Source organism: Hippopotamus amphibius, chromosome 2 (genome assembly GCF_030028045.1).
Source record: "Hippopotamus amphibius kiboko isolate mHipAmp2 chromosome 2, mHipAmp2.hap2, whole genome shotgun sequence".
NCBI lineage: Eukaryota > Metazoa > Chordata > Mammalia > Artiodactyla > Hippopotamidae > Hippopotamus > Hippopotamus amphibius.
In genome coordinates this window covers 97,064,825-97,092,377 of record NC_080187.1, presented here as the reverse complement: position 1 = coordinate 97,092,377, position 27,553 = coordinate 97,064,825, and the positions used below count along the sequence as shown (strand labels likewise).

The window sequence follows — 27,553 nt, the reverse complement described above, 5'->3', positions numbered from 1 at the left end:
AAATAGAAATACCAATGAGAAGATCTATTCAAAATTAACAGAGAAAATAATTTTTATTCCCAAATTGAAATATATGTGATTATGCAAAAATTCAGAGAAAAATTGTCTTAAGGTGTGAGGTGAAGCAGCAGATGCTGATGTAGAAGCTGCAGCAAGTTATCCAGATCTAGCTAAGATGAAGGTGGCTACACTAAACAACAGATTTTCAGTGTAGACTGAACAGCCTTACATTGGAAGAAGATGGCATCTAGAATTTTCATAGCTAAAGAGGAGAAGTCAATGCCTGGCTTCAAAGCTTCAAGGACAGGCTGACTCCCTTGTTAGGGACTAATGCAACTGATGCGTTTAATTTGAAGCCAATGTTCATTTACCATTCTGAAAATCTTAGGGCCCCTAAGAACTATCCTAAATCTACCCTGTGTGTGTTCTATAAATGGAAGCACAAAGCCTGAATGACAGCATGTCTGTTCATGATGTGGTTTACTGAATACTTTAAGCCCTCTGTGGAGACCTACTGCTCAGAAAAAAAGATTCCTTTCAAAATATTACTGCTCATTGACAAGGCAGCTGGTCACCCCAGGAGCTCTGATGTACAAGGAGATTAATGTTGTTTTCATGCTTGCTAACACAACATACATTCTGAAGCCCATGGATCAAGGAGTCATTTAGACCTCAAGCTTTGTTATTTAAGAAATACATTTTGTAAGGCTGACAGATCTGGGCCAAGTCAATTGAAAACCTTCTGGGAAGGACTGACCATTCTAGATGCCATTAAGAACTTTCATAATTCATGGGAAGAGGTCAAAATATCAACACTTACAGAGGTTTGTGAGAAGTTGATTCCAGCCCTCATGGATGACTTTAAGGGGTTCAAGACTTTGGTGGAGGAGGGAACTGCAGATGTGGTGGAAGTAGCAAGGGAACTAGAATCAGAAGTGGAACTTGAGGCTGTGACTGAACTGCTCCAGTCTCACGACAAAACTTTAATGGATGAGGAATAGCTTCTTATGGAGGCGCAAAGAAAGTGGTTTCATGAGATGGAAGCTACTGCTGGTGAAGACGCTGTGGAGATTGTTGAAATGACAACAAGGACTTAGAATACTATATAAACTTAGTTGATAAAGCAGCAATAGGGTTTGAGAGGTTCGACTCCAAGTTTGAACGATGTTCCACTGTGGATAAAATACTATCAAACATCATTGCAGGCTACAAGAAATAGTTCATGAAAGGAAGAGTCAATCAATGAGGCAAACGTCATCGTTGTCTTATTTTGATAAATTGCCACAGCCACCCCACCCTTCAGCAGCCACCACCCTGATCAGTCAGCAGCCGTCAACATCAAGGCAAGACCCTCCACTAGCAAAAATATTACCACTTGCTGAAGGTTAAGATGATGGTTAGCATTTTTTAGCGACAAAGTATTTTTTAATTAAGGTATGTACATTGTTTTTTTAGACATAATGCTATTGCACACTTAGTAGACCTCAGTGTAGTATAAGCATAACTTTTATGTGCACTGGGAAGCCAAAAAATTCATGTGACTCACTTTATTGCTGTGGTGCAGAACCGAACCCTCAACATCTCAGAGGTATGCCTGTAATCGTGAAGCACAGAATATGAGGGGGGACTGTGTGACAGAAGAATCCTTGTGACTGCTGAACTCAGACTAGATCAGCAGATGATAGTTCTCTAAAGCATGAGGCACACCTTGATTTGACAGGCAAAACCTGTTTGGAGTATAGTCGGCCCTCTGTATACATTGGTTCTGCATACATGGATTCCACCAACTGTGGATTAAGAATAGTAGGAAAAAAAGATTCCAGAAAGTTTCAAAAAGCAAAACTTGAATTTGTCACATGCAGGCAACTATTTACATAGCATTTATATTGTGTTTACAACTATTAACATAACATGTAGATTGTATGTTAAGTATTATAAGTAATACAGATGAGTTAAAGTATATGGGAGGATGTTTATAGGTTATATGCAAATACTATGCTGTTTTATATAAGGGACTTGAGCATCCATAGATTTTGGTATCCGAGGGTTGTCCTGGAACCAGTTCCCCCTTGGTTACTGAGGGATGACTGTAATAGGAATAGAGCTGGCAGGCTGACAGGAGAAGCTGCCACCCTACTACCTTCTGTAGTTCCACCTCCTCTATTTCTAGGTCACTCTCTCAAGTGCCCTAATTCCAAGAATCCTTCAAACAATCCCCAACTGGACAAATCATGAATTGTTTTCTGTTGCCCTCACCTACCTCGTATCTTCCCTTCCTTGCATACCGAATTAAAGTTCCATGATCAACTATTATAATCAGTTGTTTGCATACACCGTCAACTTCCTTGCCTCTTTTTCACTTCCTCTTACTCATCCAGGAAAACGCCAACACTGTTTTAATTAAACTTTACTCTGAGCTTTGTCTGATGCAGCTGAATGTGGGTAGAGAAAAACCCACAACCACGTTCCCCAGTCTAACTTCAAATTTTAGATGTCTAGTGGGCTTTGAACACTGCTTGGTTACCAAACTATATCTCCTTGGTCGGGTCACCCTTCTATTCTTCCAGATGGCTTCTTTGTGCCTTCTCTTTTATCTTCAAACCTCAACATCTCTACCCTCTCCCACCCAAATTCACTGTCAGTTGATGATCTTGCTTCCTATGCATAGAAAAAAAAATTAGAATCAGTTGGTGAACAGAAGACTTAGCTGTCAGTATTGTACCCATGTTGCCCACTTTCTTTTACTCTGTGGCAGCCATGGAGGTGCTCTGCTGAAGGGACTCTCCTGGGAGATGTGTAGTTGGCGTATGGCCTCTAGTTGATCCACTTTTAGTTTCACTGCAGAGTTTACACTGAGAGCCCCCCCTCCCCTGCCCACCTCACCTCAGGCTTCTCTTAGCCAGTGACTGAGCGTGGTGGGAGTACCAGGGATGGGTCGCTTCCTCGAACAGGCAATCTCTGCTTGAAGACTCCCTGTTGACCCAGTCAAGACTTTCTGAGTGGTACTGCAGTTTTGAGTCTTCCTATCCAATCCTCTGTTTTTCTTTCTCATTTAAAAAATCTTTATGGAGATATAGTTCACATACCATACACCATGTGTTTACAGTGTACAATTCAATCATTTTCATTATATTCACAGAGTTGTACAACCATCACCACAATCAATGTTAGAACATTTTCATTACCCCGCAAAGAAACCCATGTGCTTTAACCATCACGCTCCAAATTCCCCATCCCCTACAGCCTTAGACAACCATTAATTTACTTTCTGTCTCTATAGCTTTGCCCCTTCTGGACAATTCATATAAGAGCAGTCATATACTATGTGGTCATTTGTGACTGGCTTCTTTCACTTAGCATGTTTTCAAGGCTCATCCATGTTGTAGCATGTATCAATACTTCCTTTTTATTGCTGACAATATGTCATTGTGTGGATACACCACATTTTATTTATTCACCCATCAGTTGAGAGACATTTGAGTTGTTTCTACTTTTTGCCTATTATGAATAATATTTCTATGAACATTTGTGTACACGTTTTTGAAGGGATATTTGTTTTCACTTCTCTTGTGTCTATACCTAGGAGTGGAATTGTTAGTCCATATGATAGCTCTATGTTTAACCCTTTGAGGAACTACCCAATCCTCTTTTATTCCTTCTATTTCTCCCCAGGTCTCAGGCTTGCATCATGGTCTGAAGGCTCTCTGCACCTACACCTGCTCTCTTTTCCCTTTACCCTTCACAAATGTTTCTCCTAATAAATCTCTTGCACATCTAATTTTATCCTGACATCTGCTTCTCATAGGACCCTACCTTATACATCCTAGTTCTCCTGAGCCTTTCTAGGTTGTTCTTTTTTTTTTTTATCTTTCTTTTTCTTTTTAATTAATTAATTAATTAATTAATTAATTAATTTTATTGGCTGTGTTGGGTCTTTTTTGCTGTGCACTGGCTTTCTTTAATTGTGGTCAGTGGGGGCTACTCTTAGTTGTGGTGCACGGGCTCCTCATTGCCATGGCCTCTCTTGTTGCGGAGCATGGGCTCTAGGTGCATGGGCTTCAGTAGTTGCAGCACATGGGCTCAATAGTTGTGGCTCACAGGCTCTAAAGCGCAGGCTCAGTAATTGTGGTGCATGGGCTTAGTTGCTCCGCAGCATGTGGGATCTTCCTGGAGCAGGGATTGAACCCGTGTCCCCTGCATTGGCAGGCGGATTCTTAATCACTGCACCACCTAGGAAGCCCGTAGGTTGTTCTTTTTTTGTTTTCTGTTTTTTTGCCACACTACTCAGCTTGTGGGATCTTAGTTCCCTCAACAGGGATCGAACCAGGCATCAAACCCAAGTCCTGGCAGTGAAAGCGCCAAACCCTAACCACTGGACCGCCAGGGAATTCCCTCCTGAGCCCTTTTAGAAGAAACTACTAAAGGATGAACTGAGAGATGAAGAAACTATAGCAGAATGACTGATGAATGTTGAATCTCTTTTATTGTAGGACTAAGAGTAAACATGGAGGTTACAGCTATAGAACATAATGCAGATTTTTAAAAGAAACAATATGAGTTATGAAAATAGTTCCAGTACTACCCATTTTTTAAGCTCAAATGACATCTACTTTAAGAGAACATCTTTGTAGGGAGACAGAGCTAGCATCAAATAGCAACTTTAATACTTACAGGTCATGTTACTTCGGGCCAGTTAACTTTGCTGAGTTTCATTTCTTGTCTGTAAAAGAGAGATAATACTTACCTAATAGAATGCATAGCAAAAACCATGAAAAGTTCATTCATTCAATAGATATTTATTGGCACCTATCATGTACCGTGCATTGTCCTAGGTGCTAAGGCATACAGTATGAATATAACAGACATGGAACTCACTTTCTAAAGGGAAGACAGACAAACAAATAAATAAAATATATTGTATGTGAAATGGTAATGAGTGTCATGGAGAAAAACAAATCAGGATACTGGTGTAGGGAGTGCTGGGGGCTGGGAGACATTGCAGTTTCAATTACATCTCACCTGAAGGATGTGATGGAGCAAGACGTGGATATAGGAAGGTAGGGAGGGGCCCAGCGAAGGTCACTGCCCTAATTCCTGCTTGCAGCTGTGGTTACTATTGTAGCTCTTGTAATGACCCATTTTGGCTTCCCTGGAGCAGCAACTCTGACTTCTACAACTTAGGACCAAGGTGTTCCCGTGGGATATCTCCCTGGTTGTGTTCTATAACCGAGCCACAAAAAGCTCTACCTTGAGCTCTCCGTTTCTTATAAAGGCCCTGGATATATCAGTATTTTATTTGGTGTGTTCTCAATTACAGCTCTGTCTCTCCATTCCCTTCCTGACTGTGACACAGATGCTGGATGGCTGGGCTGGAGGGTAATCTTGAACAACACCATCCTGTGCTTAACTCAGTTATCACTCATTACACCCCTGATACTCAGTCATTTTCTCCAAGCTAAACTTCTGAACCTTGCATTTGTGCCTTAGGGTGAGTTCCTTCCATATCCAGACCTCTGCTCAGGAAGTAAAGCGGTAACTTTTTCCTGATAGCTTAGGGTATTATTTGTACAGAGGATTTGGTCACTGAACCTGCATTTTTGTCCTGCCATTGTTCTTTTCCATTAACTCACTTATATGACAAGATTTATGTAGCATCTATGACATGTCAGACTTTAACTGATACTGGATATGTGGTGGGGAAAGAAACAGATATATTTCCTGGCTTCACAGTCTGTAAGGCTGCCTTTGAGTCCTTATGCAATAGACTCTTTCTACCCTACCCTACCAGACAAAAAATAGGTGCATTCTTGGGCTGCATCATCTTTGCAGCCTCTGTAACTTGTAGAATATGATATTTAGACTTGATGATTGTATCTCATCTGTGATCTCTGTGATCTGTAAGGTTCTTCAGCATCAACCCTTTCTGATTTTGGAATTTGATTTGTATTGTTTTCTCAGTGCTATTTGATTTAAATCCATTGCATTATAACAGTGTAATCTTCATAAAACTGGGTGCTCCTATATGGTCTAGGCATCATATAGTAACCATATTCAAATAAGTACAGGTTAACAGCCAAGAGTAATTAAAGAGAAAATTTGAGGTTTTTTTTTTTTTAAAGGGTATGAAGGTGCTTATTTGCTTTCACATAGTGCAGAAACTTGAAATAAAGATCTCTTCTTTTTGTTCATCCCTCGAGTCAGGTACTATACCTGGGCCTCACACATCTTTCATCTCCCGCCCCCCGCCCCGCCCCGTTCTGTGCATGACTTGTTTATTGTGATTGTCAGCCTAAGCTCTCTGGCTTACTTTTTTTTTTTTTTCTTCACTTTACCCATTACATGGATTCTCTACAATAGTGATTTGTTTGTTTTTTATCTTTTGTTTTTTCAGCAGAGAAAGGTTTATTGCAGGGCTACGCAAGGAGAATGGGGCAGCTCATGCTCAAAAGATCTCATAACAGTGGTTCTTGAACTTTAGCGTGCCTCAGAGTCATGTGGAAGTCTTGTTTAGAACACAAGTGACTGGACCTCACTTCCAGAGTTTGATACAGGAGGTCTGAGTTGGGGCTCATGAATTTACATTTGTAACAAGTTCCCAGGTAGCACTGTTACTGCTGGTCCAGGGATCACATTTTGAGAACTACTGCTCTACAACATAGGAGCATCTGGTAGCAGTTCCAGCAAACAAGAGTTTATCCCTGGGTAGAAGCCTTTGTTATATATACATTGTGTATAAATAATGTTACCTGATTCCTTATATGTTAATACAAAGCTTAACAATTTAATGAATCATCTTCTATCAGCATATTTAGCATCCTGTAGGTGGGGATGTATATCTTACAGATTCTGGTGTAACACATGAAGAGTAAAAGAAATAATATTTATTGCTTGATTACCTATGCAGGAGACAGTAAAGTGGAGTTGATATGAGAATTAGCTCTGAAGCCAGATCTTCTGGGATTCAGTCTTGCCTCTGCAGAATTTCTGGAAGACCCTGGGAAAGTTATTCTCCTGTGTCTCAATTTCTTACTTTTGAAATGAAGGTGACAGAAGTAGCCATCTCCTAGAGTTGTTGTGAGGCTCAAATGATTTAATATGAAGCTCTTGAAGAATAACTGCTGTGTTGCACGCACTCTGACATTACCTGTTATTATTAGGAATTTGTTGTTTTCTCTATGTTATCTCACTAAAACCTGAAGTTAGTTCTAAAAGGTAGGCATCCCTATTACTTTCATTGTGGAGACTAGGAAACAGAAAGGTTGAATAAAAAAATCCCCAGCTAGGGGACTTCCCCAGTGGTCCAGTGGTTAAAACTCTGCACTCCCAATGCAGGGGGTCCAGGTTCCATCCCTGGTCAGGAAACTAGATCCCACGTACTGCAACTAAAAGATCTCTCATGCTGCAACTAAAGATCCCACATGGCACAGCTAAGACCTGGCACAGCCAAATGTGTAAATGAATAAATAAATATTAAAAAAAAAAAAAAAAAGAAACCCAGCTAGTAAAAATCTCTGACCTTTGTTACTTCATGAGCGTTTTCCCCATAAGAAAAATGGTACAAGGAAGCTAATTTCAAAAGCATATTTGAAAGGGATTGAATAATTACTTGCTTGATCAAGATGGTTGGTGAATTTTATAATCTAATGTTATGTCTACTTTAAAATATATTGAAGACAAATCACGGAGGCAAGGATAGGTAGAATAGTGGCTGTGTAACAAACTTGTGAGTGTCTAACATTTGCAGACTACTTGTCATATAATAGGTCTTTAAAAAAATATTTGTTGATAGATGGAATGAATGTCATTTGGAATTAAAATTACCTAAAATTAAAGATTCATAATATCCACAGTTAGATTATAGAGAAATGGGCATTGATATACTAGTATGAGATTTTTGAAAGCCAATTTGGCAATAGCACCAAATTTTAAAATTTATTTATTTATTTATTGGCTGTGTCAGGTCCTAGTTGTGGCGCAGAGGATCATTGGGGCCCTCGGGCTTCTCTCTAGTTGTGGCATGCGGGTTCAGAGCATGTAGGCTCCAGAGTGCGCGGGCTCAGGAGTTGAGGCAAATGGGCTTAATTGCCCTGTGACATGTGGGATCTGAGTTCCCTGATCAGCGATCAAACTCACTTCCCCCGCATTGGGAGGCAGATTCATAACCACTGGACCGCCAGGAAAGTCTCAAATTTTAAATATATATTTCTTTTGACCCAGCGAGTCTAATTGTCTATGCTAGGGAATACTTTTGTGCCTGTGGAATGTAGGTACAGTAATATTTGAATTTAGCACTTTATAACTGTGAAAATTACAAACCTAAATGTTCATAAATGGGGGAATTATTTAGTAAGTTATGATTACCCATTTTATTGGACACTGTGTAAAATTTAAAAAGAATGAGGGAAAACAATAAATATTGAAATGAAAGATCTCCAGGAAGTGTTAAGTGAAAAAATGGCAACACAAAAAAGTATAGAACTGTCTATTTGGTTTATAGAGTTCAATCTATAGGAAATAAGTAGGAAAAAGCTTAGAAAAAATTCTGAAAAGCTACACACCAAATAGTTCTCAGTGGCTACCTCTGGGAAGTAAAGAGGGCTAGGAAAAGAGGATCAAGAGGAACTTACACTTTGTATACTTTATCTTCCATTAGTTGGATTTACCGCAAATAGTATGTATTAATGTTTACTTTGGGATCAAAAAAGAAAAAAGTAGCTTGCTCAACAAATGTACTTAAAAGCCCTTTAATAGATGCTAAAATGTACAAGATAAGCTTTCATGAGTCTTAAAACATGTCTATTCCAGTAATTAGCAGTTATTTAAAAAATTTTCCAAAGTTATCATTCCTACTAAAAACTTTATCACTTGTAGTGATGTTGATTCCCAGAACATTTCCTGTGAGTAGGAACAGAGCTGAATTAGTATCTCAGTGGAAAACACACAACACTAAAATTCTTGTAGCCGTTAGAGCTCCTAGCCAAAAGAGTTTGTCTAAGGACTATTACATCATCTCATGCTTGATTTATAACAGATGAAGGTGACAGAGGAAAAAAAACTCAAACCAAACCAAAACAAAAGTCAAAAAACAAAACCACCATTACACAAAAGGAGAAACCAAAGAAATAGTATTTGTTTTTTTTCTCCAAATGAATAGTTATATCAGTGTTCAGTGGGAGACAGTATTAGGTGTGGATGAAAGAAGAAAGTTATTCTCCTGGTTTTTCTCAGTTTCAGTCTGAGGAATGTAGGGTGGTATATTAGTTTCCTTGACTAGTGAAACAAAACATCACAAACGGGCTTCCTAGGTGGCGCAGTGGTTAAGAATCCGCCTGCCAATGCAGGGGACACGGGTTCAAGCCCTGCTCCAGGAAGATCCCACATGCCATGGAGCAACTAAGCCCATGAGCCACAACTACTGAGCCTGCGCTTTAGAGCCCGTGAGCCACAACTACTGAGCCCACATGCTGCAACTACTGAAGCCCACGCGCCTAGAGCTCGTGCTCCCCAACAAGAGAAGCCACGGCAATGAGGAGCCCACGCACCACAACTAAGAGTAGCCCCCACTCACCGCAACTAAAGAAAGCTCACGCACAGCAAAAAAGACCCAACACAACCAATAAAATAAATAAAATAAAATAAATTAATTAAATTAAATAAAATCAACATATAAAAAAAAAAAAAAAACATCACAAACAGGGGGCTTAAAACACCAGAAATTTATTTTTTCACAGTTTTGGAGGCGAGAAGCCCAAAATCAAGGTGTTGGGAATGCCATGCTCCCTCCAAAGCCTCTAGGGAAGGTTTCTTCCTTGTCTCTTCCAGCTTCTGGTAGCCCCAGGTGTTCCTTGGCTATAAATGTATCACTCCAATCTCTGCCTTCCTTTCACGTGGTTGTTTTCTCCCTGTTGTCTCTGTCTTCTCTACTCATAAAGACACTGGTCTGTTGGATTATGGCCCACCCTAATGACCTCATCTTAACCTAATTACAAATAAAGATCGTATTTCCACATGTCACAGGTACAGGAGGTTAGCACTTCAACATAACTTTGTTGGGGGACAGAATTCAACCTGTAATAAATGGGTTGAAGTCTGCTCAGTTATTAATAACAGTTATTTAAAATGTATGACTTTTGCATAAGACTGATTCAGTGGGCTTTAAAGTACCTCATAGTGCTTTAAATTAGAATAATCTCAACAATAGTCCAAAAAGACATAGTCCAAAAGACTATGTCCAAAAGAGTTTAAGAAAAAATTTTCAGGTAACCATATTCAGGCATAGGTCACTGTGATAGATCTTAGGTCCAGAAGAGAACTAAGAGGACAGAAATGCGGATAAAGTAAGAGTACCCGAAAGAAGGTACTTCCTCAGTGCGAACTGCCGGGTGAGGAGGAGAACACTGATTTTCCCTTTGATCAGCTCTCATGTTGTAGAGATAAAGGAGCACAGCCTCAAAACCTTAGGAAGAGAAGGCATCAAGGGAAAGAAAAAGGGGGAAAAAGATCCAGTTAAGGACAAATTATAGACATTGGAGGTATGTAACCAGTTAGGAGTGGAAGTTAAAATTGAGAACTATGTCATGCAGCATTTTCTGGCCTATTTCTGTATTTCATAGGTAACACTAAAATTCAGAGTATTTAACCACATCATTATGATACTTTAATATCAAATTAGATTTTCCTTTGGTCAGTAGTGTAGATAGAGTGGAGTGACCTGGGGCTACCAGAAGCTGGAAGGGGCAAGGAAGAAACCTTCCCTAGAGGCTTTGGAGGGAGCATGGCACTCCCAGCACCTTGATTTTGGACTTCTAGCCTCCAAAACTGTGAAAAAATAAATTTCTGGTGTTTTAAGCCCCCAGTTTGTGATGTTTTGTTTCACTAGTCAAGGAAACTAATATACCACCCTACATTCCTCAAACTGAAACTGAGAAAAACCAGGAGAATAACTTTCTATTAGCAATTTAAAAACATAGCAATTTTTATAGCTATGGCCCAGAAAACTCACAAAATTATTATTACAGAGAAAGTAGAATGAAGCAATTGAGAAAAGAATATTGAACAGTGGTGACAGGAGTGATGTTTTATAGGAGGAGGTATCTTTATTTTCTGCTAACCGATGGGTTCTGTATAATGTCTTAGATTGTGACTAACATTTGTATAGTTATACTTGACTTTATGATTAAAGATCGAATTCTAAAATTGGTGGGTAAATTGGATTTTTAAAAGACATACAATACAGCACAGGGGATATAGCCAATGTTTCATAATAACTTTAAACAGAATGTAATCTCCAAAAATTTTGAATCACAAAAAAACAAAAAAAAAAATGAAAGGACCTCATATTACCAAAAAAAAAAAAAAAAAAAAAAAGACATACATTTTCCCTGTTGTAATTTGAAGAGTATTTTTCTCCTTTCTTTTTCTTTTCTTCTCATTAGTGTACTGTAATATCTGTCTCACTCCAGGTTATTTCATTGCAAGTACTCTGACATTACTAGGTCTGATTCAAGTGAAATTTGTCATAAGGAAGTATTTTTAAGATACCAAATACAGGAAGTTCCTTTGGGCCTTATAAGGAAGAGGAAGCTGAAAAACTAAGAGGATTCATTCCTGGTGAACTCTCTTTTTTGCTCTTCTGTCTGTGTCAATTCTTTTCTCCTAAAGCAAGTCAGCTTTCTGTGCAACTCCGTGTACATGAATGCAGATGGCAACCTTACAATGGCAGCCATAATTTTAGAGCATGGATAACTTCACTTTAAGAGAACAAAAAAGTATGAGCAACTGTCTTTAAATCCCGGTTCTAGCTTCCTCAGGAGGGAGACAATGAATGGCTCAACCTGAGTCAGGTGCAATCATAGTGCAATTAAGCAGTGTGGCAGGCAGGGCCACAAACCATAGCACAGGCTCTAGAGACTGACTACTCTGGGTGAAGAGAACAGTTCTCAAAGAAAGAGGGCAGAATCCTTAATCTAAATAAGGATTTAGGAATTAACACTCTGTAAACTAATAATTATGCCAGGGGAATTTCTACTTTTAAGAGTGAATCTTGGTATGGGTCCTTTTATAAATATTTTTAGTGAATTTGTAGTATACCTCAAATGTTTTACGTTAAAAATTTTTGTAAAGTAGAACATAATTATAATAGACATTTTGCATATTTTGCCCAATAATCATCCTTACCTGAAGGAGGTCGTTAATTCCTGGCTTACAGATGGGGAAGTTATTTTAGTTTTTATGTGCCAACATTAAACTTATCCAGTTATCTCAAGGGAAGAAGGGACCTGCTTGCCAGGAACACCTTTTTCTTTGCGACTATAATGAAGGATGAAAGGACTAATGTAGAGATAGAGATATGATAAAGTACAGAGGAGATTTTGAAAAAAAAATTTTTTTTTGCCATATCCAACCAAACTTTGAAATGAATAGTCCTAAAATATCTGGATGATTCAAAGTAAAAAACATTGCTTGCTCGTCTACCTGATTTACACTCCTGACTTTGTCTTTTGGCTTATATTACTAGACCTGGAATAAATCAGCCTCTCTCCATAGCTGATGACTTCAGAAAAGTATATCTTCTTTATCCTGGAAGGAAGGAAACTAACTTGTGGATCTATCCCCAATCTTTTGCTTGAGCCTATTTCCCCTTCCAAGGGGAAGGACTTTTCTATATCTTTTTCTGCTCTCACATTTATGCTTCTCTTAAGGATGTTCTCATTATTTCATCAGTTAATGGCATAGTTGTTTTTTTTAAAATACAAATTCAGGTCTTTTTATTTATCAACTCAGCCCTTGTCATTCCTGCCCACACAGTTCTGTGTCATGCAATAAATTTGTGACAAATGCGTCAAGGTTACTGAGAAAATCCAGCATATTTTTCATACTTCCCAACTTGATGATATCTATAAATTGTCCTCACCACAGCCATAATAGGCACTTAATAACTGTGCTAAGGGTTTAAAAATACTTTTTCATCTAATCTTCAAAACAACTCTTCAAGGAAGATATTCTTATCCTCTTATACCGATGAGAAAATGGAAGCTTAGAAAATTTAAATGATTTCCTTGGTGAAAACAGTGATTCAAACTTGGGTCGGCCAGACTCTCAAGCTTAAGTTCCTAAACCCCGAAACATGGATTTCCAACCTTTGCATGGAAACCACTTAAGGACTTTAAAAAGAAGTAAATGCCAAAGTCCCATCAATGTACTGTCAGTCTTGTTGCAGGTGTGGGTTGGGAAATGGCAGTCAAGAACCACTGCCACCATATTCTACAAAGTAATGAAAGAACCTGTGGCACAACACCCCATACTTGACAACTGGCTGCTAATTTTTACCTTGAGATATGGCCATACAATCAGTTTTGAATCTAAATGTGTTATCATCCAACCCAACTCACATTTCTTATTTCTCCATATTGTGTGAAAGGATGTCTTGAAAGACTTGGTCAAATGTCTTGGAACTCTCTTTTATCTTTGTCAAAGAATAGAGGAAACTTTCTGAAATATTTGCCCTGGGAGCAAGTTTCTAGCTATGCCACTACCAGGGATCACATAAAGAGTTAAGAAGTTCTCTGCAGAATGAAAAGAGCTAAACATTCCAGGGTAATATTGGCTTAAAATCATAGTATCTTAGTGAGGAGAGAGGCTTTCACTATCAGAATGACACTAAGCAAGTCACTTTATCTCTCTGGGTGAGTAGATTGATTTCTCAAGTCTATAATAAGCCTATAATTAATATATTTCCTTTGTCCACCCTGTCTTCCCTATCCAAATCACTAATATAAAAAGAATCCCTTCCCCCACAAGAAACCCTCAGTATTTACTAGTTACAAATGGCTTTTCCCTGAAAAAAGGCAGTAGACAGTACCAGATACCATACCAGGTGGAATAAACACATCATTGCAAAATATAGAAACATCATTTACTACAGTTAATGTATCTGTACTGTTCAGAGTTCTTAAACAGTCTTCCCCTCTGCCCCAGAAGAGAATGCTTCCATTTCCACAGTTCAGATGCTTTTTATTTTAACCCTAACATTAAAGCCACCTTCAGCACTTTATGTTCTTTATGTGGGTCTGTGTTCTGGTTTCTACTCCAGTAACAGCTTTTGTTTGCAGGAAAAGGGAACTCTCATGGTGGTTGTTTGTAATTTCAGTTTTAATATTATTAGCAGATTTTAGATTTGCTATTGAGTCACAACTCCTATTTCTAACTTCTTTTTAGAAATTAAAAAGAGATTAAACAACAACAACAACAAAGAACTCTCCAGCATATTTTGTTTGTAAGACAGACTCCATAGGAATGCAGTTCCCCTGTAAATCCCTTCTGAGGAGAAAAACAGGGCTCTAGTTCATTATTTACTTAAAAGAAGTCAGTGTGAATTCAAGTCATTTCCTATCCTGCTATCATTTGCTCAAAGACCTTTTGCAATGGGTCTTATGTAAGAAGTGCAGGAGTTGCTTTGGTGAGGTTTATTTAAAGAAACCATTAAATACAAGCTCGATCTGAATCACAGCATCATTTGTATGGGGAAACAGACTATAAATACATGTTTTTTTTTTTTCAGGTTGACAGAAAGAAGGCTGATGATGAGTGAAAAAGGCCCTACACAGTTGGGTCACGGGCTACTTCTTCAGCCTCACCTCTTACCGCTGCCCCTTCTTTCCCTGTCCTCCAGCCACAGTGACCTCTTTCCCGGTCCTTGAACTTGCCAAGCACATTCCCTTCTCAGGGTCTTTGCCTTTGCTAATGTTTCTGCATGAAACTCTTTCCCAGATAGCCGCAGGACTGGCTCATCCTCATCCTTCAGATCCTGCTGAAATGTTAGTTACTTTGGGAGGTCTTTGCTGGCCACTCTTAACTAATATAGCACACCGCCTCCTCACTTCCTGCTCCTTTACTTTTCCTAGTGGCAATTATACTCTTGCACATTATATTGATAAATTTAAGGTATTTTTGTCGCATTATTAGAATACAAGCTCCTATAGGGGAAGGAGTAGGTGGGCTGTGTTCACACAGCATTCTTGGGGTCCTATAGCCTGGCACACAGTAGGTGTTCTGTAAATGTTGAATGAATGGATGAGGCTCTTTGATACGGCGGAAGTTGTTTCTCCTCATTTGCCTGGCCTTGCCGCCATTCTGCAGGCATCTGGGCACCTCATCCCACCCTCACCCCCTTCCAGGAGAGGTGCCTGATTCGAATCAGGCGCTCGGAACTGCACTGGCGCGAAACGGTGCCTTATAAACGCGTTACCCCAACCCTCGGCGCTACTTCCCTCGGCCTAGCGGCCTGGACTGTGGAGGGGCAGATTTGCTGCACCCCGAACGTGGAGGCAAAAGCAGAAAAAGACAACAGTGCGCGGGAGGGGAAAGGCTCTGTGCGGTGCCTGGTGGTGCGCAGGGGGCGCCTTCCCGGCCTGGCTGACTCATTCCCAGCCGCCTTCACGGCGAGCGGCGGCTACGCACACGCCCATCTGCGGAGGGCCCCGCCCAGCTCAAGTTCCCCGCCCGCCCACGGCCACCGCGGGAATCTCCCGCGCACGCCCGCCGGCTTCGCGAGAAGCCACGGTCCTGCGCAGCCAGTCCCCGTCAGTCCCGCCGGCGCGCGCCGGGGAAAGCGCGGCCTAGGTGGAGCGGCGCACGCGCGCACGCGCAGTCCGGGGGCGCGCGCCAGGCGCCCACCCCGCCCCCGCCCGGCCCTGAGGCGGCCTCAGTGAGCCGTGAACAGGCCGCGGGACCCGAGGCCAACTGGGAGGCTGAGTTGGACGTGAACAGGACGTCCCAACCAGTGTCGCCTGCGGCGCTGAGAAGACGGTGTGGCTCGAGAGAGGGTGGAGACGACGACTGTGACGGGCTTCCCGGCTGCCCGAAGTGGGAGTGGTGTGGGCTGCAGGAAGGAGAGAGGAAGAGGAGCAGAAGGGGGCGGCAGTGGCCGCCGCTAACGGCCTCCCTGGGCGCTGACAGGCTGGGCCGGCGCCCGGCTCGCTTGGCAGTTCGCGCTGCCGCCTCGGCCGCTCGGCCCCTGGGCCCAGACTTGCGGCGCGCGTCGGGGCGGAGGGCTGCTCCTGCCGCGCGGGGAGAGGCCCGGACCTCGCCGCGAGGGATGTGAGTGGGAGCCGCACCCGCACGGGAGGGCCCCCGAGGGCCCAGCCTGGCGGACGCTCGGACCCTTGCCGGCTCCAGGGGCTTCGAAGACCGCGGCCGGCCGGAGGCGCCGGGTAGGAGCAGTCCCTGCGGGCTTGGGGGCGCGTCCTCGTCGCCCGAGCCGTGCAGCGGGTGGGTGTTATTGCTGTCTGAGCTCCGGGTGGAGGGCAGCAGTTGTCTCTCCACCCTCGCTTCCACCGCCTGACCTCCGCTTTCCTCCTGCTAGTGGCAGTAAACTTCTCGGCGTAACATTCTCCCCTTTAGAAGGAAACCTACAGCGGAGTGTCTTGCTGTTGATATTTGCATCCTTCTGTGCCTGATAGTCCTCCTCCCCCTTTACTTATCCCTCTTTAAAATTTTCTAGACATTTGAACAGCCTAGAAAAGAGCATCTATTCCCCCTGGATTTCAGCGGTAGTAACTGCCCTTTTTTTTTTTTTAGGTTTCGGAAGCAGGCAAGGCAACAAGATGTGATCTCTGTTTCTTTTCTGCAGAAGAGGCCCCTTCCTCCCCTTCCCGCGAAGGTGGGTATGCGATTCTGGCTGCCCTCCGTTTTCGCTGCAGTAAAGACGAGGGTTTCTCGACCTGTTGTGCGTAGGAAGCTTGTGTCGACAGGCAGGGCTCGTTGTTGCTTACTCCTTTGAAAATGGTAGTGCTGAACTTTGAATGTTGCTCTGGGAGGGTAAATTTGGGGTTTATTGTTGCTCTTGGATCCTTTAAGAAACATTCATTGTTTGTTTCTCTGCTGATTGTACATTGTCTTTCTTTGCAGAGTAAACGTTGCCCGTTACCCTTTCTCTTCAAGCCGACAAAGATTCTTAGTCTTTGAACGAGGAACATTTTCAAGTAATAAGAGATAGCCATTGAGAGGACACGTTAGCTGCTCTTGCTGGGGTTTCTGCTACCACATTGAATGCTTCCTGGATGGTTTTATCTGCTTGAGTTTGCTGTGTCGGTTGAATTTATCCATTTTGCTTTCTGGTGGTTATTAATCTGTCAGGAGAAACTCCTTTTCTCTGAATGAACGGGTAGAGGCAGAGTATGTCATAGAGGGGAGGAGAAATGTAGAGAAGGAAACTGCAAGTGGGAATAAGAGCGATGACGATTGCTTTTGGTTTCATAATAGGTTTGTACAAGTGAGTTGTTGGGCTACTGCAGATAATTCCGATATAACACCCAACAGATATGAAGATAAATAATCAACTTTTGGCCTCCCTTTCCCTACCCCCTTCACATTTTACCACTTCAGGTATGAGAATCGTTTGTTTGTATGTGCGTATATCTTTTAGTGTGTAACATATCTGTAAAATGGATGTGTCCAACATTTGCCTTAACCTGTACAGGAAAGTTACAGTACTTGCTGAGTAGTTAAGCATAAATGCTTGTTTTTGCTCCGAGTGTCCTATGTTTGGAGTATTTAGCATGTTTTAGGGACCTGTTAAGGAATAGTTTGTTTCATTTACAGGTTTTTGCTAGTGATTTGAGACAGCTGTCTGAGGTATAGAACGGGAACTTGATCTTTCCTCGACTTCACCTGGCTGTTGCTGAAAGGTGAGACGCTTTTGAGGCAGAATAGGGAAGGACATTGGCTTTGGGGTCAGATCTGGGTTTGGATTCTGGTGTTCCTGCCACTTTATAGTGGTATTATTTAAAATCTCTTTGAGCCTTACTTTCTTATAAGATTATTGTGAGGATTGAATAAGATTATGCCTGCAAAATAGTACATTGCTTGGCTACTGTGAAAGTCATGGCTACTCTCGTGGCTGAGCAGGCAAAGGATATTCAGAGAAGGGCAGGTAGAATGACTACATATGGTGATCTGACTGCATAAGGTGATCTGCCAGTGACCATTGTTTCTTCCTCTTTAGTGTAAGGAGAAAAAGGACTTTTATGTCTTGAACTGGTTAAGCTGTCTTAAAGCCTTTTTATGGGAAGGTTTGACCCTTATCGTCTCTCCCTACCCGGACTCCTCGGCCCCACATTTGTGCTGCCCCTACCAACTGTTGTGCTGCCCTCTTGTGGCTAACCATGCTAATAAGAACTTTCTTTTGCCCCTCTCCCATTACTTTTTTTCTTCTCTTTTTAGGCCCCCTTCCCTTTGTTCCCAGTTTCCCAAACTGTGCTGAGGTGCTTCAAAGTGCCATTGAACTCAGGCTTGAACTGATAATTTGAGGTAGTTCACAGTTTCAACATTAGATTGACACATTCCTTTCTACAATGTCATGTTTTTGCAAAGCTGTGTTTCTAGAGGTTGCTCTGATAAAAAGCAACTACTGTATGAAATAGGATGCTAGAGTGTGATGTTGTCCAGTTTGATTCCAGCTTTGAGAATTTGTGCAGTGCCCAACAAGGACTAAGTTATAAGGACATTAACATTTAAGTGGGTTGAACCCATCTACTTAAATATTTCCTTTGGCATAGGGGGTGCTATGAAAAAATTACTAAGACTAAGGATTTCCTAAATGGAGAAAGTTTGGGAACCTTTGCCTTAGCTTTTGGTTGGCTTTTCTGATAATTTTTTTTTAATGGGAAATCTGCATTTTTTAATGTTGGTCACTAATTGATTACCCTTCCCACCAAAATTATTGATACAATTATTGAGACAAAGCTAGTACTAGCCGATCTTAGCCGTATATTTACTCTCCTATTTAATATCTTTATAGGCTCTGTCTAGTTCTTTCAAACTAATCCTATTGTCATTCTAGTTACTTTCTGGTTTTTCCAGTACTGTTTTTTTTTTTAACTAATATTTTTGACCATCACCTTAAATTTAACATGCCCCAAAAGAAAATCATCTTTTTATACCCTTTGTAGTTTCCTTCTCTCCCAGCCAGATGGGCTTTAAATTAGACGTCATCTTTAAACTACCGCTTTCATTTACCTCATATATTAATCCATTCAACATGTCCTATTCATTTCTTTTGTCATTCATATCTCTGCCTCCCCTACTTTTACCACCTGAATCCCAGGAGTTAGCCTAGAATATTGAAAGTTATATCAACCTCATAGAATCCAGCATCTCTTCTTTATATTTATTCTCAATATAAATGTCACTCTCATCCTCCTCATTGTGGCATTCTCTTGCCCCCAGATCTTCAGTAGGTTCCCACTTACCACCTATTAAGTTTAACTTCCTTTTCCTGGCTTTCAAGATACTCTGTCATCAATTCCTGCCCTTTTTATTCAGTCTTTTGTCTAAGGACCCTCAACAAGCATTTTCTGCTCTAGTATTGCCAGCTGCTTCCCATACTTTCTAATGACAGCTATGCTTATTCTATTTTTTAACTTTCACACATGTTTTCCATTCTTCTTCCACTCAGTTCTACACCCTACTGCACTGCTCACTAGGTATGGAATAACTGAGCATGGCCTCAGTCACCTCATCTGAAAATTGATACTTGTGATACTTTTTCTGTAAGCATGTAGTGAGAATTGAGTTAATATGTGAAAAGCCCTCAAGACTAGGGCCTGGCAGGGACTGCCCTGGTGGTCCGGTGGTTAAGATTTCACCTTCCAATGCAGGGCCTGCGGTTCGAGCCCTGGTCTGGGAACTAAGATCCCACATGCCTCGTGGCCAAAAAAACCAAAACATAAAAATAGAAGCAATGTTGTAACAAACTCAATAAAGACTTTAAAAATGGTCCATATTGAAAAAAACCCTTAAAAAAAAAAAACTAGAGGCTGGCATATTAAGCATTCCTGGATATAAAATAAGCTCCTTTAATAATAAACTATTATCATATAATGCTCCTAATATAATAAGCTATTATTATTGTAACAATTTATTATCACTACTGTTATTACGACTATTACTGCTACTGTATTTAGTTAAAATTTCTTCCTCATTTGTGGAACTTTCTCACTAAATTTTGCTTTTTTCCTCTCTATAGCTCTATAGTTCTTTTAGTCTTAGAATATTGTCACATAGTTTAATTATATACTATGTTTTGGTTGTTTGATAGTTATCTTTCCAGTGTTAGCCATATCTTTTCAGGTTGATTGTGTATGCTTTGAGGCACAGTACCTAGATTAAACACACATACAAACACACAGTGCTGAGTACATGGGGAACATTCAATAAATGCTGTGTATTAAAAATGAATTTTAGGTGGTCATCAGACAAATATTTATTCATTCCTCCAATGTGAAGGTACTTTGCTATATCCAAAAGAGAGGCAGAAAAATGTGAAGTAGGTTCCTTTCCTTGAGGACTTAAAATGTAATAGGGGAGAGAGGTAAATAATAAAGGTTATAGATATCTGATACCACATAGAGTTGAAGTGAGCAGACAAGGCTCCAGAGAAGAGGTAGAATCAAAACTGGGCAGAATTTGATTTTACATAAGAGGAAGGAACTTGTATAGGAGGTAAAGGCAAAATAAGCAGGATAGGGTCAGAGAATAGTACATAACTTGACTGAAATGAAGGTTTATGTGGGAGAGTTGTAAGATATCAGGTTGAAAATGTGGATTGAAATTAGATTATGGATGGCTTTAAGTGCTAGGATGAGGAGAATGTATGAGTATCAATACTTTGCTTCATAGGCAGTAGACAAGCTTGAAAAGTTTTGGATTGAGAAGGAACTTGCTTAAAAAGGTATTTTAAGAAAATCACAGTAGCACCAGCGCTGGGTAGAGTATGAGTTGGAAAGAGAAGTGATAAAGCTAGGAAAATAATCTAGGCCTGAGGTAATGAGGATTTGGATTTAGTAAAAATAAGACTGGACAGATGTCACACAGGACTTCATTCTGGACTGAATAAGAAAGGAGGATGTAGTGGGGGGAGGGAGAGGAGTAATCAAAGATGACTGAAGTTTCGATCCTCAGTGATAGAGCAAATCAAAGAGTGTTGAATCTCTTAAGGTATCTGAGAACATGTGCATTGGGAAACCCAGAGAGGTTTAAAAATGTGGCCAAAGTTACCTAGTTGGTGACAAAAAAAAAAAAAAGAACTAGGGTTTTATTAATGATAGTACTGACAGAAATAGGTATGAAGTATTAGTAGCTGGTTCATGGGATACAGACAACTGGGCTTATATTTTAGTTTGGGGTGACAGTGGGATAAGTAAGTGAAAGTAGATAGTCAGACAGTGGGCCAATGTAACTAGAACTTAATAGAGAAATTTAAGGATGGAATTGTGCTTAAAGAGCAGTGGATCTGAGATTGAGCCTTGGGAACTGCACATAATTAGAGAGTGGGTGAAAGAAGAGGAATTGGCAAAGGAAACAAAAATGGAGCAGTTAGTTTGAGAGACAAGTGGGTGTGAGTAGGTTAAGAAGGTGGGAGTGATTAACAAGTTGATCATTGTTGATCACTGCCAAGAAGTAAGAAGAATCAGAATTGAAAAAGGTCCTAAAAAATGTGTACTGGTGTTTTCCCCAATATAAAGCCTAGAAAAGCAGAAGAAAGAAGAAAATTGTTTATGGTTTCCCTATGCGGAAACCACCACTGCTAATATTTTGTTCTCTCTAGTGTAACAAACTATCTTTGACTTTGATTTTTGGTTGATCGATAGAGACTTCCATTCAAAGCTCTCCATCCCTGGGACTAATGATGAGAATTTTGGACATAAGAGTAGGAGGTATTTTTTGACAGAATGTCATTCATCTGTGTCCTCTCATATCACACTACACAGGTGCCCATATTCCTTATGGGCATTAGCATTTGTATTATTGGAATGAGTAGACATTCAGTGGTTAGCATAAGACATTCAGTGGTCTATCAGGTTAGACAAATGACCTCCAAGCAGTTGTACTGGTAAGATCTGAACAAAATGATAAGGTATTAAATGCTAAAAGCAAAGAGAAATTCTTGGTAGATAACTTATAAAACTGAAAGTAGCATGATTAGAAGTATTCAGATTAAGAGAATTGGAAAGGGCAAAGGAAGTGTTACTTGTTATTGAAGCCTGTACAGTATAGCTACTCTAGAGGTGAATGAGGTAGAGATAGTCCATGGGCTATTTGTTTTGCTTGAATGCTAATTTTGATCTTCCCAAGGACACTCTTCTGCCTTCTCTTTTGGTATCAGTCCTTGAGAATAGGGCATTCATTATTGCTTACTATGTTATTTTAGTTTAATGAATTCTGATTATGAAATATAATGCCACTAGGTAATATTTTTATAAAATAAAAGGTAGTGTAATGTGAGGAAGTACACTGTTTTAGAAATCAGGAGATCAAGGACTGACTGCTATTTGATATGGTGTGTAATTTTAAGCAAGTCACATTATTTTTTCCTCATTTGGAAAATGAAGGAGTGGACTAAATTTTTAAAAAACTGTTTACTTTAAAAAGGTGAAATCACATGGTAAAGTGTGTATAAAGTTTAGGAAGTAAATGGCTTAAATGTTTGTAACAAAAAACAGCAGCCCCTTGCCTCTACCCCCTCATCTGTGATTCTTGTTCTCCAGGAAACGACTTTCAAATCTTAAAACAGCATCTTCTGGTACTTACCTCCATATATCTAAATAACACAATCCAACATCAATAGGCCCTTCTCCCCCAGTTCTGTATCTGTACCTATACTCTGCCCTTCCCCTCTTTACAATGTATGTACTATTCAGTGTCCCATGTAAGGCTTCTTCATCTATTTGAGTAGAGGAACCCATCCCCTTTTGCCTTCAAGGACTTTACCATTGTATTTCTCTCTCCTTTTCTTGCATTCTCAATTTTTCCCTCTACTGGATTGTTTCCATTAGTATGTATTTTGGTTGCTATTGCTTTGTGACAAAACCACCCCAAAACTTAGTGATGTAAAATAACTACTTTATTAGACTCAGATATTATGAGTCAGTACTTAAGATAGGGCACATCAGGGATGACTTGTTTCCACTTTACTGTGTCTAGGACCTCTGTTGAGAAGAGTTGCTGACTGGGGGTGATTTGAAGGTAGAGGACTAGAATCATCATCTGGAGGTATCTTCACTCACATGACTGGTAGTTGACAGTGTCTGGGGCTCTTAACTGGAGCATAAACATGTGGCTTGGACTTCCTTAAAACATCGGGGCCTCAGGGTAGTTGGCTTTCTTACCTGGTGAGTCAGGGTTTAAAGTTAGTGTTTCAGTGATCTTGGCGAGGTGGGGGTGGGGAATAGACTCTGCTTATTGTGTTACTGAACCAGGTTCCTTTGCCTCATGTGCAGCAAGCCACATGCTGAGATACTGAGGTTTGCAGCAGAGGAATTGTTTACTCACGGGGCAGCCAAGTGAGGAGACTGGAGAACAAATCTCAATTCTGCCTTCCCGAAGGTGAAGGGCTTGGGATATTTATGGGATAAAGGAGCAGGGTGGTCTGGCATGGGGAAAGGTGATTGGAGGCAGGAAACAACTGCAGTAATTGAAGTTCTGCATAGGCACAACTGAGCTACATGTTTCTTCATGGGATGAGTGTTTAGAAAATGTCAGCATTAGCATGATCTGAGGATGGAGTTTTTGGTCTTCTGACATGAAAAGGTGATCCATTGGACACTCAGGCAGGCCCAGTTGAATGGTTGATGGTCTCAGCTGGTTTGAGTTGGTCAAGAACTAGCTCTAAGTTCCTGAAAAACAACTTAGGCAACCATTATTATAGTGACTCATATGTCAAAGGTATTATCTATGAGAAGGCGATTGGGAGTTTAGATATATTATGGGTGATTAACAGCAAGTGAGTCAGGTTAGGTTTGGTGGACCTGATCAGGTTAGCCCTTCGTATAAATTGGGGAGTGGCAAGGTCATGTTATGGAAAAAAATATGGGATGGGCCATCTCTGGATAACACTATTACCATGGTTGCCATTTTGCCACACTTCACATCCCTCCTACATCCAAAAAACACTAACCCCTTCCTCAGAGACCTCTAATTCACATCACATGACATCAGCTCAGAATCCAGTATCTCATCATTGAAATCAGGTCCAGATGAAGATGAGGTTCCGTGGGTATGGTTTCTTGAGAATGATTCCTCTTTAATGAGAGACATACGAAAAGACAAGTAATATGCCCCCACGTGATTAACCTACAGGATTGGGAAAGCATGCATTACCTGCATGAGACATTCCTGTTCAAAAAAGAGGGAAAAAGGAGTCACTTGGCAGTCTGTAGCTGAAACCTGGCTGTGTGTATGCTGGTTCTTGATGAGGATTCAGTCCTGCTCCCCAGAAGTTGTTCTTAGTGGGCCATGGTGTTTTGTTTTGGTCTTTGGCTTCACCTTCTGAATCATTTTTTCCCCTGAAAGAAGTGATCTGTGTTTGCCACTGAGTAAACTCCTGAGCATGCTTCCTGCCTGTAGTAGTTTTGGGTCCAAAGGCCTCCTTTTATTTTATGTAATTATTGCTGCTTTCGTTCTAAGATAACATAATTCTGATAAAAACTTTATGGACTTCCCTGTGTTCATAATCTGCTCCATCAGACAAAAGTCCTATCTACAAGTCTGTTTTGAGAGGAACTTTTTCCTGCCTTAGGCTTTTGTGAAGCTCCTGTGGAACAACATCCTTAAGATCCTAAGATGATCTTTTGTTTGAAAGGATCTGTGAGGTACTGATTTAGATCTTTCTGAGGTCTTCAGTGGTCCCACTCTAGATTTGATTTTTGCCTTGAGGCCCTTTCTTTAAGAACATTTTGCTGGCTGAAAAGACTGTTCTTAGCCCTTTACATTTCGTTGAAATTCCACTCAGAAAGCGAATAGCTCAGTCTTTATTTCCTCTCATTGCTTTTTCAATTTTAAAGGCAGATAGAAGAAGCTAGCTTGTTTCTTCAACATTCTACGTAGACTCTTCTTAATTCATTAAGTATACATTTTATTTTCCATGTTACCATAGGTGATAGTTTTGCTAAACTTTACTGTATAACAAGGGTCTCCTTTTATTTAGCTTTCAATAGAATTGTCCTCATTTTCCTTAAAGCCCTCACTGGCAGCCTCCTTAGGCCTGTTAAGTTTCCCTTAAGTTTCCTCAGGGCCCTTTAAATTTGAGAACACAGACTCCAGATGGGTCCTCATCTGTCCCTGGGCTTTACTAGAAACTGTTCCCTAACCCAGTAGTTCTTATCAGAATTACCTAGAGGGCTTGTTAACACATAGATTGCTGGGTCCCACACCCAGAGTTTCTGATTCAGTAGATCTGTAGTGGGACCTGAGAATTTGCATTTCTAATAGGTTCCCAGGTGATGATGGTGATGTTGGTTTGGGTACAAGACTGTGAGAATCACTGATTTATACCAGGATTTAACAGTATTTCTCTCTTTTCTTTTTTTCAAGAACTTTTATTGAGATACAATTGGCATATATTTAAAGTGTACAATTTGATATTTTTTTTCTTATTAGTAATGTATATATGGCAATCCAGTCTCCCAATTCATCCCACCCCAACCCCCGCCCTTGCTTTCCCCACTTGGTGTCCACATGTTTGTTCTTTACATCTGTGTCTCTATTTCTGTCTGCAGTATTTCTCTTAAAGACCAGATAGTAAATATTTTGGGCTTTTCGGGCAAGATTGTCTCTAATGCAACTACTTAACTCTACCATTTTGGTGCAAAAGCAGCCATAAATGAAGAGACACGTAAAGCTTTATTTACAGAACAGGCAGTTTTGTAAAGCTTTCTTTACAAAAACAGGCAACTGTCTGGATTTGACCTGTGAGCTGTAGTTTGCCAATTCCTAACATATACCATTGCTTGACTCCATATTGTCTTCAAGCTGCTGCCCCATTTCTATTCCCCTTTGGAGCAAAGCTCTTTGGAAGAATTGTCTATATTTGTCTCTTCTTTTATTCTCTTAAAATACCTCCTTTTTGAACAGATGACACATTTAAATGTTTTAAAATTCAAAAAGTATTATCTTTGTACGTCAGTTTGTTTATATGTGACTATAATTATAGATTAAATAGAAGAGGATTGCTGATTCAATAGTGGTATGTATTATTAATTTCAATAAATATTGCCAAATTGATCTCCATAGAAATGCCAGTTTATACTTTGCTACACTTTTCAGATGGCTTGATCTTTGCCAATTTGAGATGTGAAAAATTGAATCTTATTATAATTTTGATTTACTTTCAATTTTCTTTTCCTGAGAACTCTTTGCTCATATCCTGGCCCATTTTCTATTGGATTGTCAACCTTTTACTTTGATTTGTGGGAATTGTTTTTATACTAAGGAAAATAGCTCTGTGTTTGAAAAATGCATTGTAAATATTTTCTCCAGGTTGTATTTTTATCTTTTTGACTCTTTTATAGTGTGACTTTTTTTTTGTCATGCATACTTTTTTTTTTTGCTGTTCTTTCTGTCAGTTATCCATTATTATTATTTTTTAAAAATCATACTGCGTTAGGTCCCTCCCATCCCTGAAATTATGTTTTTGAAACTCTCCCATGTTTCCTTGATCCAGGTGGAATTTATATTGGTACAGGGTATAAGGTGAAATCCAACTTTTTCTTTCCTTCAGATGGTTGTCTGTTGAATAATCCATCTTTTCTCTGCTGTTGTGAAATGGTAGTGTTTAAAATTGTATATATAGTTGGGTCTGTTTCCTAACTTTGCTTCAGCAGTGGCTCCTGTGAAACTGTACTGTTGAGTTCTAGGTTAGGGAATATTTCTGTTTATTTTCAGGTCCTATATAGTATTTAGCATACAGGAGGTATTGAAATGTTTGAAAATAAAATGAACAAGTCAACAGTTTAGGGACATAAGCAGATCTTGTGTCAATTATTCAATTTAATTTTTCTATTTAATTTCCCTTTTTATTCTTTTAAAATATTTAATTTATTTATTTAGCTGTGCAGGGTCTTAGTTGTGGCAGGTGGGTTCTTTGTTGTGGTGTGTGGGATCTAGTTCCTTGACCGGGGATCAAACCTGGACCCCCTGCAGTGGGAGCACAGAGTCTTAGCCACTGGACCACCAGGGAAAGTCCCATTATTCTTATTTTTAAACTTGGCTTTAACTTTGGTTTTTCTGTTTCTGGTTTTACCTTTTTTTTTTTTTTTTTTTGGTTTTATTGTGAGGTCTTATTTTTTGTATTTAATGAATGGATTTTTGCTAACTTAAGGTTCTTCTCTTCCTAATTTATTTTTGGCCTTAAATTGTTAAAAATTTACACTATGGTTTTATCTGTATCAAATTTGCATATTAAGAGATGTTTGTCACTTCATGATGGCATCCATAGGATAGGGTGAACTATTTGAGAATTGGAATACCCAAGGAAAAGTTAATTTAAGGGCTGATTATCATATTTGTGGATAATTGACCAGATCAGAAAAGATAGAATTAAAGGTGAGTCTGGATTTTGTAACTTAATATTTTGAAAAACTGAACTTAGAATAATGTTTTTTAAGCTTTTGTAATGGATGGATACTACTTTATATATAAAATATATATAAAGAAGAGAATCAGAGTAGTACACTGTCTTGTTAAAAAATCTTATCCCTGCCTTTACAAAACCCTG

At 40.0% G+C, this 27,553-nt stretch overlaps 1 protein-coding gene and 1 long non-coding RNA gene across 9 annotated transcripts in view; both read left to right on the top strand.

Moving 5' to 3' along the window:
* The window catches only part of LOC130845051 (uncharacterized), a 77,676-nt gene extending 63,050 nt beyond the window's left edge, over positions 1-14,626 (top strand). The window contains exon 3 of the long non-coding RNA XR_009051316.1: positions 14,561-14,626. This is a non-coding gene — a long non-coding RNA (uncharacterized LOC130845051). The remainder of the gene's footprint in view (positions 1-14,560) is intronic.
* Positions 14,627-15,569: 943 nt separating this feature from the next.
* Positions 15,570-27,553, top strand: part of JAK2 (Janus kinase 2) — a 135,794-nt gene continuing 123,810 nt past the window's right edge. Inside the window, exons 1-2 of one of the 8 annotated variants that reach the window (XM_057721635.1) lie at positions 15,570-16,269; positions 16,579-16,660. The gene's annotated coding sequence lies outside the window, so the exon portion shown is untranslated. Of the gene's footprint in view, positions 16,270-16,578; positions 16,661-17,262; positions 17,386-17,601; positions 17,688-27,553 lie in introns of those variants that run through there. The other 7 variants (XM_057721633.1, XM_057721627.1, XM_057721626.1 and 4 more) reach the window with 7 other exon arrangements.